Raw genomic sequence first — 13,980 nt, 5'->3', positions numbered from 1 at the left:
TCCTGCACAGGGTTTCCGAGGCTATAAATACTTTACAGGAGCAGAAAGCCTCATCTTTCTCCCACAGAACTGCTGGTAGTTTCGAACTGCTGGCCTTGAGGTTGGCAGCCTGCCTTGTAACCAAGCAAATGACAATACACTCTTTCAATTAAGTTTAAATTTTCTGAGATACTATATTCTACAAACATAGTAGATAATTGCTCAAATTTTAAATACATGATCACTTATAACGTGCTACAAAATCTTGACAATGGAGAACATAGACTGAACACTAAAATGTTCAAGGAAACAACTGATATGTCTCAGGAATTCAAATACTTTCTCAATGAAAATTCCTACTAAAACCCTCCAAGCAAACCCATACTTTATTTCTAGAAAGGCATTGTTGATTACAGTGCCAATTTACTAAGTTATAGATTTGGACAAGGAGTAGGAAAGAAGTTTAAAACTTGCATAATTCTTACTGTAGTAACAATTAAGATTAGTGTTACTAGTTTGACTGCTAACCTCAAGGTCAGCAGTTCAAAACTACCAGCCAGTCCTCAGGAGAAGGATGAGGCTTTTTGCTCCCATAAAGATTTACAGTGTTGGAAACTCTGTACAGGTTTGTTATGAGTTGGAACTAACTACAAGGCACACAACCACCAGCACTACCAATCCACAAAGAAGAGCAAGATGCATTTGGTAAGATTTCCATAATGTCATGTTTCTCCAAAGTAAGTTTATATTATAAAGACTGTGAAGAAATGGTTTATAATGCAAATCTGACAGACCATTAACTGTAATGGTGTTAACAGGTACCCCATAACAGTAAACAACAGGGAAGAACTTCACAAACAGGAAGGAAGCAGAAATGTGACAGATTAGCCTCCTCCAGACTAACCCTGAAAGATGTGGGATGTAATCAGTGTTTGATGTTTGCTGTTCCAACCACCTCAGTATTGAAACAAATACTTGACAATTTTCCCCCCCAACTCAGTTATTCTGTAAGCCTTCCAAGCTACAATAAGACACTTTTGATTTCTGGGTCTTTTTTTTTTAAATCAGGCCATGACTTTATTTACAAAAGCCTGGGTCCTTACTGTTAGATGTCCTGTCAAAAAGCTAATAAAATCACGTAACTCAAAATAAAGCATCCTCTGGTAGCGTAATGGTTACGAGTCTCGGGCTGCTAACCTCTGGCTCAGCAGTTCGAAACGACCAGCTGTTCCGTGGGACAAAGATGAGGCTTTTGTTCCCGAAACGATTTACAGCCTCGGAAACCCTGAACAGGGTCTCTATGAGTCGGAACCGACTCCACGGCACATAACAACAACAACAAATATGCTTCAATAATAATTTTTAAAAAGCTAATAAAGATTAAAATGTTAATAGAGATAATCAGATGCAATGCATGTTTCTCCACTGGACAATCATTTGGACAAAGCCGATCTATTATATTTTGTGGCCAAGTGGGGAAATCTGATTAAGTCTCAGTAATAGTTAAAACACCAAGAGAGCTGACAGAAAAAGGTCCTTCCAGACTGTTGTTGAGTGCAGTCAAATCAATTCTGACTCATAGCAACACTGTAGGACAAAGTAGAACTGTCCATAGGGTTTCCTAGTTTTTAGGGAAGCAGAGTGTCATGCATGTCTTTTTTCCCACTGATGGGCTGGTGGATTCAAACTGCTCAACCTGCGGTTAGCAGCTAAACACTTAACCATTGCGTCACCATCACAATATGGTCTCATTTGAGTAAAATGCAAAACCAGAAAATTATCTGAAAAGTAACGCAAAACCACCAAGTGCTGAGAATTGGCATTTTTCCTTATTTGCTTCTTGGTATTTTCTAATGTGCATGTAACAACCTCTTCTTTAACTGTACTTTTTTTTTTTAAGATACTAAGTAAGGAGTTGAAGTAAAAATCCACATTTATTCAGTGCCTTTTAAGGGTGAGTTCTGGTGTGGCACTGAGGGTTAATGCGCCCAGACTGCAAAACTGTTTGAACTGCAAGCTCACCAGCTGCTTCTCAGAAACCGTAATACAGAGTCGCTATGGGTCAGAACCAACTCTTAACATTACCCATGAGGGACTTCTGGTGTGGAGCTGTAGGATCAGTAAAGGATTGTGAACCACAAGGTCAAGTCGCTGTGAGTGAGAACCGACACCTGACAATGGTAAGAGTGAGAGTCCTGGTGTGACACTGTAGGATAAGCACTTGACTGCTAACTGCGAATTCCACGGTTCAAATTCCCCAGCTGCTCCTCAGAACCCTACACCGGGTCACTAAGAGTAGGAACCACCTTGACAGCACTTAACAACAACATTATGCCTGACGCACGTGGAGATCTGTTATTATTCTCAACACTTCCTTCAAGATTGTTTCAGTTAATCTTTCCCCACAAGCCTTTGGGCAAGCAACAGTTCATACTTATAAAAACATAAACTTCCCTAAAGAAATGCACACTGTGTGCTTTCCCTTTATGGTTACTCTCTCAATCTTGGTGACTAACATAAAAAAAAAATTTTTTTTAAACTAGCTTATGGGGTGAAAACTTGTCACGTGGTAAAGAGGAAAATATTAAGGGTTGGTTTCTTCCCTCTTTAAAGGGACATCTACCCAGTTTAAATTTAAATCTCTGTGGCACAGCCACTTTTGTTATTAGAAAGCAAATGGAATCAAGTTCAAGTTCTACAGCATGTTCAGGCAACTAGCCTGTACCACTGCTTGTACAGGGATGAAGGCAGAAATGAAGAAAGCTAACGTTAGATCGATGAAGCTTAAACTTTACATGTTGAAATGACAATTCCAGGCCACATATAAAAACATACAAATTCAAGGAAGACACAAAATAACAAGGATAAGAAAGTCATTCGACATCAACAGGGCTACAATCTCTAGGATCAACCAGATCAACCGGCAATAAAAATCCTGGGTTGCAAAAACTTGCTAGGAATGAATCTCCCTACATATGTAAGCACAACCCACTTCAACAAAGTACGTTGTGTAGGTTCCTTCCTTTGATTAGCTGAGATTTGATCAAATTAAAGCTTAATATAGTAGTCTCTACACATTCGTGGGTGGGTCACTACCTAAATCAGCTTTCAAGGAAATTATTTCTATGTACCTTAAAACTAGTACATTAGTTTTGAAAGGTATTAGCCTTGAGCTACAAGTAGCTAGAGAGCTAGTCTTTCACAGCGGGTTTTCTAAAAAGAAAAAATAGTTCACCTAATAAAAACCTTTGGGAGAGAACCCCTAAAGGATTCCCATTAATGGAAACCTCAGATCCTCTTCCAGTTTCCTAAAGATATAACTCTTTTTTTTAAGTGCTTCACTGCAGCTATCACTTTATAAAACGAAAATTTAAATCCCCCCTTCACTCAAGTGAAGAGGGCGGCGTGCCCGCTACGTTACTAGAAAGCCAGCTAAAGCTGCTTTTAAACGGTCTCTGGGTGACTACGCATTCGTAACGGGTTTCGAAGGCACGTTTAAATCGCCCGCTTTTTTGTTAGCTCGCTGCATTCACCCGGCGCCGGGACTGCAGCCGCCCCCGCGCGCCCGGGAGGGGGAGCCCGGGGCCAAAGGATCTCAGGGTGGGAACAGCTCGAGAAGAAACCTGGGATGGGGAGTGATACAGCCGGGGTAGGGGTGGGGGGGTGGTAACCCAAAGAAATGTAAGCCCGGGATGGGAAGCTGTCGCCCAGCACCACACAACGCACCACTTGGCTCCCGCCGCTGCTGCCCGGGTGTGAGCTGGGCCGCGGCTCTGCGCGGCACCGCCCCCTCCCACCTCCTCCTCCCCAGGCGACAGAAACAACGGCGCGGGAGGAGGGGAAAGTAACTCCCGGCACCTCCGCCGGAATTAGCCCCGATGCAGTGATGACACCTCTCCGCGCAACCAAGCCCCGCTCCCTCCGTAGCGGCGTCCCTGCCGCCGCCCTCTCCATTTGAAAGTGGCCACCCCCAGCCACCGCCGCCGCCGCTCCTCCCGCCCCGCCGCCGCCAGCTGCACCAATCCGCTCGGCCCCAGTTGCAAATCAAACGCTCCCTCGCGTCCAGAAGCCACTTGCGTCGCTGGAAACGGCCACGCCGTCCCCCGCCCCGAGTCCCTCTGGGGCGGCACCTTCGGGCTAGGGCGGGCGCGCCTGGGAGAAACGGTTGTGAGAAGGGAGCGGCGACGGCGAGCAGCCCCGAGCGGGCTCCACTCCCGCCCCTAGACAGTTCTGGAAACTGTATCACCTCAGTCACAGGAAGCCATCCGACGAGGAAGGCGGCGCGGAACCAACAAACAAACGCCTGTGGCCGCCCGCCGGAATCAGCATGGGGACGGCGACGGGCTGCGGACCGTTCCCCGGGCGGGGGCGCGATGGCCGCCCCCGCGCCGCGGGCTTTGTGCGGAGCTCCAGTGGCGCGGGCGCGGCGGGCCGGGTATCCCCGCCCCCGCAACCCTTCACCCCAGCCACCGGTAGCTCTACTGGGACCGTTAGGTGATGCTCAGGTTGCAGCCGAGACGCAGCCGCCGCCCGCCCCCCATTTCCACACAGGGCCGCCTCTCCTCCAACGCCAGAGGCGGGCTACAAAAGTTGGCCCCGGGGCCACCCAGCACCTGCCCACGTGCCGCGGAGACTGGTTCTCGGGTCTCCCCCTACCCCTTCCCCCCGCTGTTCTCGGCCGCCAGGTCACCTATTACCGGTGGGAGGGGAGAGAGGCTGCTATTTAAACGCCCACGGAAGTTGAGGCACCCCCACTGGAGGGTGCCGTGCACCTGCCTACCGCCGCCGCGATCCGCCACTTTGAGCAGCAGCCGAGTCCTGGGCCCCGCCTCCAGCCCGAAGGCAGGCGGGGGGAGCGGGGAAGGAGGTGGAAGAGATCGAATTTCTCCAGCAAATGGGACCGTTCCGACAGGAATCGGTTCCCCGGTCAACATTCCACATTCCATCCTTCTCCCGCATTTGCAAGTCAGTACCGAGCAACCCGGAAAAACCTGAAGGCTGCCGAACAGCAGCCCCCAACTCACAAACACACACTCACAAGCACAAGACACGTGCACCAGAGGGCTTTGCAACTTGCAGTCCCAAAGAACACACTGCACGTTCTTGTAAGACAGGCGTGAGCACGGGAGACCAAGCGACCCCACCCCCACAATTTGCAGATAGTGCCAAAGGTTGCAATTTGCAATACGCTTTAAGTTCATGATTAATCGGTACTTTGCTCTACCAAAGCAACTCCTTCCTAATTTCACCGATGAGAGATTTTATACTTTCCAGGCAGTCTTGTTATAAGTAAAAGGTCTGATCATTGAAAATCCAATTTGGGTGAATCTAATTGCCAAGCTGTCCCTACACCCCTTGCTCACTGCCCTTGAATTGATGCAATGAATATTTTGGACATGTGTGACGCGGTGACAAGAGCCAGGGCTGCGACCACCCCTCACAAATGTACCTACACACACCACCACCAACAGCCCTATGTTTGAACAAATATAGTCCACACACACGGTCACACACACGCTGTATTTAGATATGTACACGGACCTGCGTTCTGCCATTGCCATCTGTCTACCAAGTTGCTACTATGCTTTCCACTTTCATGCACTCCAATGCACTTTGGATTTTGAAATAATTCTATAAACTAAAGCCAACTAAACTGGGTTTCTGCTCCAGAACACGTTTAATTGATGATTCACCTGAAAACCACATGGTCGTCACATCCAAAAGAAGAAAAAGCTCTAAGTCTTCAGCCCCCGAAACTGAAGGAAAAAATATCAATAACAAAACTTACTGATCCAACAAAGATCAATTCTCAGGATCCAAAAATCATCCTCTCCTCCAGTCCGGCCCCCGCCCCGGCAATGCCCAAGTTACTGTTGGGATAGTAACGCTGCGCTGGGCGGCTGCCTCCCTCCCTCCTCGCTACATATCGAGAACCCAATCTTTTGGCGCCATATTAATGACGTACTATATTATTTCCACTAGGCAGCGACCTTCGGCATTAAATTACTCCCGAGAACTCCCGAGCAAAGCAACAAAACCATCAAATATGGCTGAGCCTGTTCGGCTCGTCCTGCAGCCGCCGCCGCAGCCGCCGCCGCCGCAGCCGCGGAATTGGGACGCGCACACGGACCCAAACGCGGACACGCGCGGACACACGCGCGGCGCGCCCACCCCGCGCGTCCCCCGCGGCCCGAGCGCGTACCTGCTGCGGAGGGGCTTGGCCGAGACTCCGCTGGGCTCCGCGCCGCTCGCTCGCTCCGCGCAGCATGAGTTCGGGCAGCGGCGGGCGGGGAGCCGGGCGGGCCCCTGCTCTCGCCGGCGCGCACACACCCGGCACTCGCGCACGGAGGCACTCACGGACGGACGTTTGGCTTGTTATGGAGGAAGGACTGTGTGAATCCAACTCATTTCTGGGTCACTGCTGCCACAGGGGGGAGCACTTTAATCCCTTGCCAAAACGAGAGGGTGGGGACTGGAGGGTGGGGGGAGCGCGCGGGGAGCCCACGGCGCGGGGGGCTCAATCCCTCGTTAACTCTTCGCGGCCCTTGCCGTAGCCTACTTGGCCTGCGAGGGCATCCGCCTGCAACTGCGGGGGGCCTGCAAAAAGCGGCACTCTACCCATCTTAAAATCTTGTCAGCCTATAAATTCACGAGGTGTCTTCAAGCAAGGAAATGGATTTTTTTTTTTTTAATTATACCCTTCAAACTCTTCCAATTCCAGCATCGCTACACCTAGAAATGTTTTTCTTTTAATTTTGTTTATGTAGATAAAATATGGCTATTAAGATGAGGAATTTGGGTATGAAGTTTTATCTTTATGTTGAATGGCAAGATAATTTATTTTATAGTATCAACTTTAGGGAGTTGTGGGTTAGAATGGCATTTTTAAATACAGGGAATCAATTATTGAGTTTTCGTTCATCTTTACCGAAATTTGTATCAAACCTATAATGGCAAATTATTGTTAATCCATTAGAAGATAGTGGTAAAAAAGAGAAAATAATAGTTGTTTATAAATTGAGCACCTTGATGCTACACAATACTACAGAACTGGACATCTTTCAAATATGAGAATTAGGCATAATAATACTGGAGTTGCAGACAGATACGAACAGTGTCACCAGAGACTCATTTTTGGTGCGCTAGACTGCAAAGTCAATTTGAACTGCAAGATTGGTGGTTGAAGCTCACCAGTAGCTCCTTGGAAACCCTCTACAGGGTCGCTATGGGTCTGAACCGACTCGAAGACTCGACAGCACTTAACAACAAAAACAACATGTAAAAATGAGAAGTTAATGATTTAACACAGAATACAAACTTGCTTTTTCACACAGAGTGAACATACCTTTCATGGACCACATAATGAAATAAGGATGTACATGTCATTCAGTTTCAAAGGAAAAAGACCTCTGAGTATATATTATAACTTCCATTCAGTAAATAGTACCAGTTTTTACATTACATATTGAATATGGAATCCAAAAGGCATATAGCTGGGTGTATTATTTTGAATATATTAGGTTTGATTTCATAAAATCACACACCAGCACATCCATTATTTTCCAGAACATCATAATCTGATAAGAGTAAAACAAAGTTAATTCAGTTTTTTGATTATTTGGGGGGGCGGGAAACAGAGGAGCAAACAAAGGAAATCTCAAGTATATTTCCTCTTTCTTCCTCCTGTTTTACTAAGGAAGAGTACAAAGACTCCCTGCCAACCCTATTCATTTGCTCACTTAATCCTTTTGAAAGAGATTGCTATAAGAGTATTAGTATTGTGTTACCTTTGTTATTTTTATAGACCTGGATCTTCCATTGTCCAGCTTATTAACTGTGAAATATATTATAGAATTGACCTATAAAGCTTCAATTTCTTTAAAGGAAGTAAAATACAGTTTGTTGTTGTTAAGTGCCTTTGAGTAGGTTCCAACTCAGGGACTCTGTATAGGATTTCTGAGGAGTAGGTTGGTGACTTTGAACTGCCAACCTTAAGGTTCAAACCTACTACCCCTAAACATTTTTAAAAATAAAAGATGGTTAAGAGGAATGAGATGATCATGTAAAAGTGCCTAACCGAGGCCCTGTCACAAGAAGAATATCAATTTCCTCAGTCATCCTTCCTGTATCTCTTTCTTGGTGTCCTTTCCATGAAAAATTATAATTTTTCTTAACTCTAGCCAGTCTTATTTCTCTCATAATCCCCAAAACAATTTTAAGTATCACAGTTTCCACTCATTATTTTTTTTCTCATCATTGCCACTGCCCAATATCTCAAACATCAAAATTAAAGTGAGAAGTAAAACAGACTTACCACACTAATACACTGATCAGGATTCTGGGTCCCATGAACATCCTCTCTATGCTATGATTTCAGAATACTGATCAACTGCGACAGTATGCAGCACTAGACTACGAGTCAGGAGATTCCCACAAACTCACAATGTGACTGAATCTGGACAAATCTCTTTGGGATTTACTGTCTCCCCCCGACCCCCACCAGGATGGTAGTAGGCAAGATGGTGTCTAAGGCTTCTTTCCTCTTAACATTAGATATTTCTGCTATCAGTCGCAGAAAATTAAGAATTAAAGGACAACTTAAATCCTGTAAGGAACATGTTTAAAACATTATTAATGATCAGCAATTGGTATTTCTTAAATAATAAGTGTCTTTTGTCATCAGAACACAAAGGAAATTGTCATAGAACCTACTTCTAAAGTAATAAAAGCAATGGTTTGCCTTGTGGCAACACAGATAATTCAGTCTAGAATAAGAAATAATGAGTTTGTAGGTAGGAAACTGAGTTTCTGGTTTCATTGTCATATACCACCTTACATTGGCAAACTGTTCAGGATCTCCCATTTCCTTGTTTCTGGAATGGGTCTGAGAATTCACACTTGATTGAGTTTTCATTTCAGAATTGTACCTTTTTCATGCAATGTTTTTTATCTTCAGGTCTTTGACCTCCTTCCTTTCATCACTTCATCTACTGGCCGCTTCAATCATTCAATCTCCATGTACCTCATCAACGACTGGAAAGTTTGGCTTTCATTGTTGTCAAATGCCATCTCATAGCAACCCTATATAGGCTTTATGAAAAATACATGGTGGATTTGAACTGCCAACCTTGTGGTTAGCAGTCAGTACTTATCCTATAGCGCCACACCAGGACTCCTTAGCCAAATTCAAATATCTCCCATTACAATTACTCCCTCAAGAAACAGTAAGAGTTCCAAATCCAATATCTTTCACATTCAAGAAAAAAACTACCAAGTGATAACTGGTCAGTGTAGTAGATATACCAAGATTCCAGTCTTTCCTGATCCAATCAGTGTTTGTGGCAATAATCATAATTCTATAAAGGCTCTCTGGTAGCGTAGTGGTTACGAATCGGGCTACGAACCGCAAGGTCAGCAGTTCGAAACTACCAGCTGTTCTGCGGGAGAAAGATGAGGCGTTCTGCTCCCGTAAAGATTAACAGCCTCGGAAACCCTGTGCAGGGTCGCTATGAGTCGGAACCGACTCCGCGGCACATAACAACAACAACAACAACATACAACCATTACATTTTATGCAATTATGCATAGTTTGATTCTTTTCTTTTATAATAGATTTTTATAGGATAAAAATGTATATGTTTATATTCATATTTCTGATTTTGAAACCATACATGATTAAATTAATGCATGGTTACTTCATGTCAATTCCTCTCTGTCTCCGTAGGTAAGGGATAATAAATCCTTGGTAAGTTATTTAGAATTGTTCATATTTGAAATGAAGTCGGTGCATAGACTAAAGTCTTGAATTAGCTCATTTCTTTAGTGTATGAGCAAAATTTCTTACTGGCAAATACCATTTCAACAGAAAAATTTCAATTTTAGGTAAAATAGGTAATGTTCTAAACATTTATTAGTAGTTTAATTCCTTAAAAATTTGAATCTCTGCACAAAATAAACCTTGTTATGAAAAGAGTTTAAGTTCTCAAAAAAAAAAAATTCTAGAAGTAAATTATAGGGGATGATAACTTTTTTGAGTGATTTGTTTGGGAAACAAGTAGTTTAAAGAATAATACAAACAAGAAGAATAAAAGTTTGGAATGACATCCAGCCCATGCCTGAATGCCATGGGGGGTGGGGGTGGGGGTGGGGAACCAAAACAGGAGGCCATAGGGAAGAATTGATTAATCAAGTTCCCTATCTGACCAGTTCATTATCCCAGCAGTCCTGAACAGTCTTTTTGTCCTTCCAAGGAGGTCTTCAAATATGAAGGGACTTCAAAAAGTTCATTGGAAAGTTCCATTTACCTTAGGTTCCATTTTTCCATTGACTATTTGAAGCCCCCTTGCATATGAAATGATAGTAAAAACAGTCGTGTAATATTTTCATGCTAATGTCAGTCAACTAAATTATTTTTATCTTAAGATTGTTTCTTCCTTTTCTTTAGCTTTTAGTTTTTGGTGTTGGTTGTTTTAATTTTTTTGATTTTCATACTGATTTAAACAGCACTAGATTACTAGCCAGAAGGCTGTTGGATAGAACCCATCCAGAGATGCCTTGAAAGACAGGCCCAGTGATTTGTCTTGAACTATCTATGGATCGGAGTCCTGGTGTGGCGCTATGGGTTAATGCTCCTGACTGCAAAGCCGTTTGAACTGCAAGGTCGGTGGTTCAAGCTCACCAGCTGCTCCTTGGAAACCCTATACAGGGTCGCTATGGGTCGGAATCAACTCGAAGGCACTTAATAACATCTATGGAGCACAGTTCTACTTTGGCACATGAATCAGAATCAACTCGAAGGCAACTAACAATGACAACACAAGATATCAGACTTGGGGGCAGGAGAGAAGATCATTGATTTAATTCGACCAGATGGAAATATCTAAAACTGACGAAGCTTAAAATAAGTAAAGCTTTTCCTAATCATGAAAGTAATTGATGATTATGGATAGACTCTTCCTCTACTTTTTTGAAAAAAGTAGAGGAAGATAATAAACCTTATTAATATGGATTATGAACATGGCCTTGTGTCTTTTCAATTTTTTTTCATATTCATCTTAGATAAAATTAGAATGACCTTGTTGCATTTTATAATCTTTTTCACTTAGCATCTTTCATTTTTCTCATTTCAGATTTGTATTTTTTCAGGTAATGTATTTTTGTCCTCCGCAAATCATACCTTCATCTACAGGCCACTTCAGTATCCATTCCCATAAGTATTCACTAAATCTTGTCAATATTTGGGAAATTCTGCTGTCTTTAATGTCAAATTCAAAAGTCTCCCATTCTGAATACTCCAAAACTCTGAGACTTTCAAGTCCTATGCTTCCCACTCCACCTTTTTTTTTTTTTTTTGAAATCTGGAAAGTCACTCCAAACTACCCCTATCCTCTCTTCTTACTAAGTACAGAGCAGATACACTCAAAATGTGATCGGCCACAGCAGTAGCAGAGGCATGACTTGAGAACATGTCAAAAATGCATTCTTTCCAGCGTCACCCCAGACATACTGAAATCAGGATTGGGATCCAGTAATCTGTGCTTTGACAAGTCCTCCAGACCCACACTCTTTCAGAACCATTTGTATAGGTTCGCCTTTCACCCACCACACTCTGCTAGCCGTGCTACTTTCTTACTTTTCTTGCCTCGTTTCTCTTCACTCACTAAAAAACACTTATTAAGCAGCTATAATGGCTCTATATGATAAACATTGGACTACAAACCACAAGGCCCATGGTTCTAGCCCACCAGCCGCTCAGTGGTAGAAAGATGAGGCATTCTGCTTTCTCTAAGATTTAAAAATCATCAGAAACGCTATGTAGGGTCTCTGAGTTGAAACAACAACAAATGTTCCAGCCACAGGACTAGGCACTGGAGATAAAGTGATAAGTAAATCAAGACTATTCTCTGCCCACAGCACCTCCGTGAAGGCCATCTACAGAAGTTCCTGACCATCAGCATCAGCCGGCTCAAGCACCAGCTGAAGCAGGCCCTGGTCAAGGGCATCACCCAGCAGGGCCTCTTCATCCAGCCCCTCAACTCCAGGGCCAAGGGGGCTACCAGCAGCTTCAAATTAGTTTCCAAGAAAAAAAGGATAATCAAGCCCAGAAAGACATCCACTGTCATGGCCACCAAGAAACTCACTGGTGAGGTCAAGGAGAAGGGCCCCAAGAACATTGGGAAGGCAAAAAAGGACCCTCCCCAAAACAGCAATGAAGCGGCAAGCTAAGCCCTAGAACGTTCAATAGACTCCTGTAAACCCAGGTGGAGACCTGGTCAGCCAGCAGTGTGGCAAGACCTGGGGACTCATGGGCTCAGAGTCAGTGACACAGTCACAGAGGATTAGAGTGGAGAGTGAAGCATCCAGCTGATAAGAAGAGAGTGGATAGATGCAAGAACACCCACACTTGCAGATAATAACCACTTGACCTGGCTTCAATGACTGGATGATCATAGCTCAACCCGAAGAAGAAAGAAGAGGGAAAAAGCATCATCTGATACAATTTGATGAACTTGGCCTACACCTATGGATGTAGTAGCTCAAAAGAGGAAACAAATCCTTACTGCAAGAATCATTCCCACTCCCTCCACACAACGAGTAGACAGGGATGAGCAACTTGGACATTGGCTACCCAAAATGGGGTGGGGGGGGGGTGTGCTACAAAGGCAAGAAGTGACTGGCTTACAAGCTTTCAGGAGGGAACCTAGATCCAGAGGGCATGGAGGAAGGTAGAGTCTCCAGTGAGTAGTATCCAACCTGTCTAGGAAGGGCTGATGAAATGAAATGCAGATGGGTCTCTTGTGATGCAATAGTGAATAATTGTTATCAGGACTGATTCTGAGGGTTGGAAATGTAAAGGTGGAGTGATTAACTTTTCAGTCTAGGAGCGGAGAGCTCTGGGACCATCAATGGAGAAGAGCGGAGAGCAGAACCCTACCCAGAGAAGCAGTGATGCCTGAGATGGAGGCAGAGACGATGTTATGACGTGGAGAGATGGAGTGGCTGGGGACTTGGTTGATGATGCATGGACAGGATTGTAACTATGGCAATGAAACAATATATGATAGAATGAGAATGTTCTCCCATGTAAACTATAACATAATTCACAATAAAACATTTATTTAAAATAAATAAATAAAGGACTCTCCCAACCCACATGAGGTGAAAATGGTGCTCAAGAAGCCAGCTGAGGTGAAGAAGATTCCCCTCAATCCAGACATAGCCAAGGAAAAGGCACCCAAGAAAGGCAGTGAGGCCAAGAAGGTACCCCGGAAGCCAGAGAAAGCTACAAGGGCCCTTCCCAGTGCTGCTGACCTCAGCAGCCACACCCCTCTTCCAGCAGATGCTGAGGCCCCCAGGAAAAAAAAACACTGGGAGTAGGAGTTCCAAAGCCAAGGCTACCAAGGGCAAAACTGGTGCTACTTTCCCAACAAAGAAGACAGCAGTCAAAGCCAAGGCCCCTAAAGGGGCAGCTGCCCCTGGGGCTGGAGAGACGTCAAAAAGCAAAGTAACACCTCAACCCAAGACCCAAGGGCAGCAGTGGATCCATGACAGTCTCTGTGTACTGAGCCAAGAAGATGGGGGTCTCCAAGAACCAGATAAGGCCTGAGCTGCCTGCCAAGACCCCATTGTCTAAGGAATCCATTGTAAAGGCAAAAGTCAAGAGTTAAAGGCTGAGACTCACTGGGAGTTTTTATTCCTAAACAAACAATAAATCACTCTATTTAATCACTATTTGTCAATAAAAAATTTTTTTTTCACCCTTGTCCCCTGTGTCCATATGAATTTTAGTGGCTGCATTTTTTTTCAGTAGATCGCCACATCTTTCTTTCCAGTCACCTCTTGTTGTTGTTGTTAGATGCCATCGAGTCAGCTTCAACTCATAGTGACCTTATTATGCAGAGCAGAACGAAACACTGCCTGATTCTGGGCCAACCTCTCTATTGTTGCCTCACTTGAGTCCATTGATGCTTCCACTTGGCCAATCCATCTCGCTGGGGTGTT

At 44.4% G+C, this 13,980-nt stretch overlaps 1 protein-coding gene and 1 pseudogene across 6 annotated transcripts in view; one reads left to right on the top strand and one right to left on the bottom strand.

The window, feature by feature from the left end:
- Window positions 1–6,439, bottom strand: part of JADE1 (jade family PHD finger 1) — a 78,855-nt gene extending 72,416 nt beyond the window's left edge. For 2 of the 6 annotated variants that reach the window (XM_006873202.1, XM_006873205.1), the window contains exon 1: window positions 6,182–6,439. The gene's annotated coding sequence lies outside the window, so the exon portion shown is untranslated. Of the gene's footprint in view, window positions 1–4,109; window positions 4,221–4,676; window positions 4,800–5,767; window positions 6,141–6,181 lie in introns of those variants that run through there. The other 4 variants (XM_006873200.1, XM_006873204.1, XM_006873203.1 and 1 more) reach the window with 4 other exon arrangements.
- Window positions 6,026–13,585, top strand: LOC102820592 (annotated as a pseudogene).
- The last annotated feature ends 395 nt before the right edge of the window (window positions 13,586–13,980 follow it).

This window comes from Chrysochloris asiatica, unplaced genomic scaffold, assembly GCF_000296735.1.
Source record: "Chrysochloris asiatica unplaced genomic scaffold, ChrAsi1.0 scaffold00229, whole genome shotgun sequence".
Taxonomy (NCBI): Eukaryota; Metazoa; Chordata; class Mammalia; order Afrosoricida; family Chrysochloridae; genus Chrysochloris; species Chrysochloris asiatica.
The sequence above is the reverse complement of the archived record's forward strand: the minus strand, read 5'-3'. Positions and strand labels throughout refer to the sequence as shown.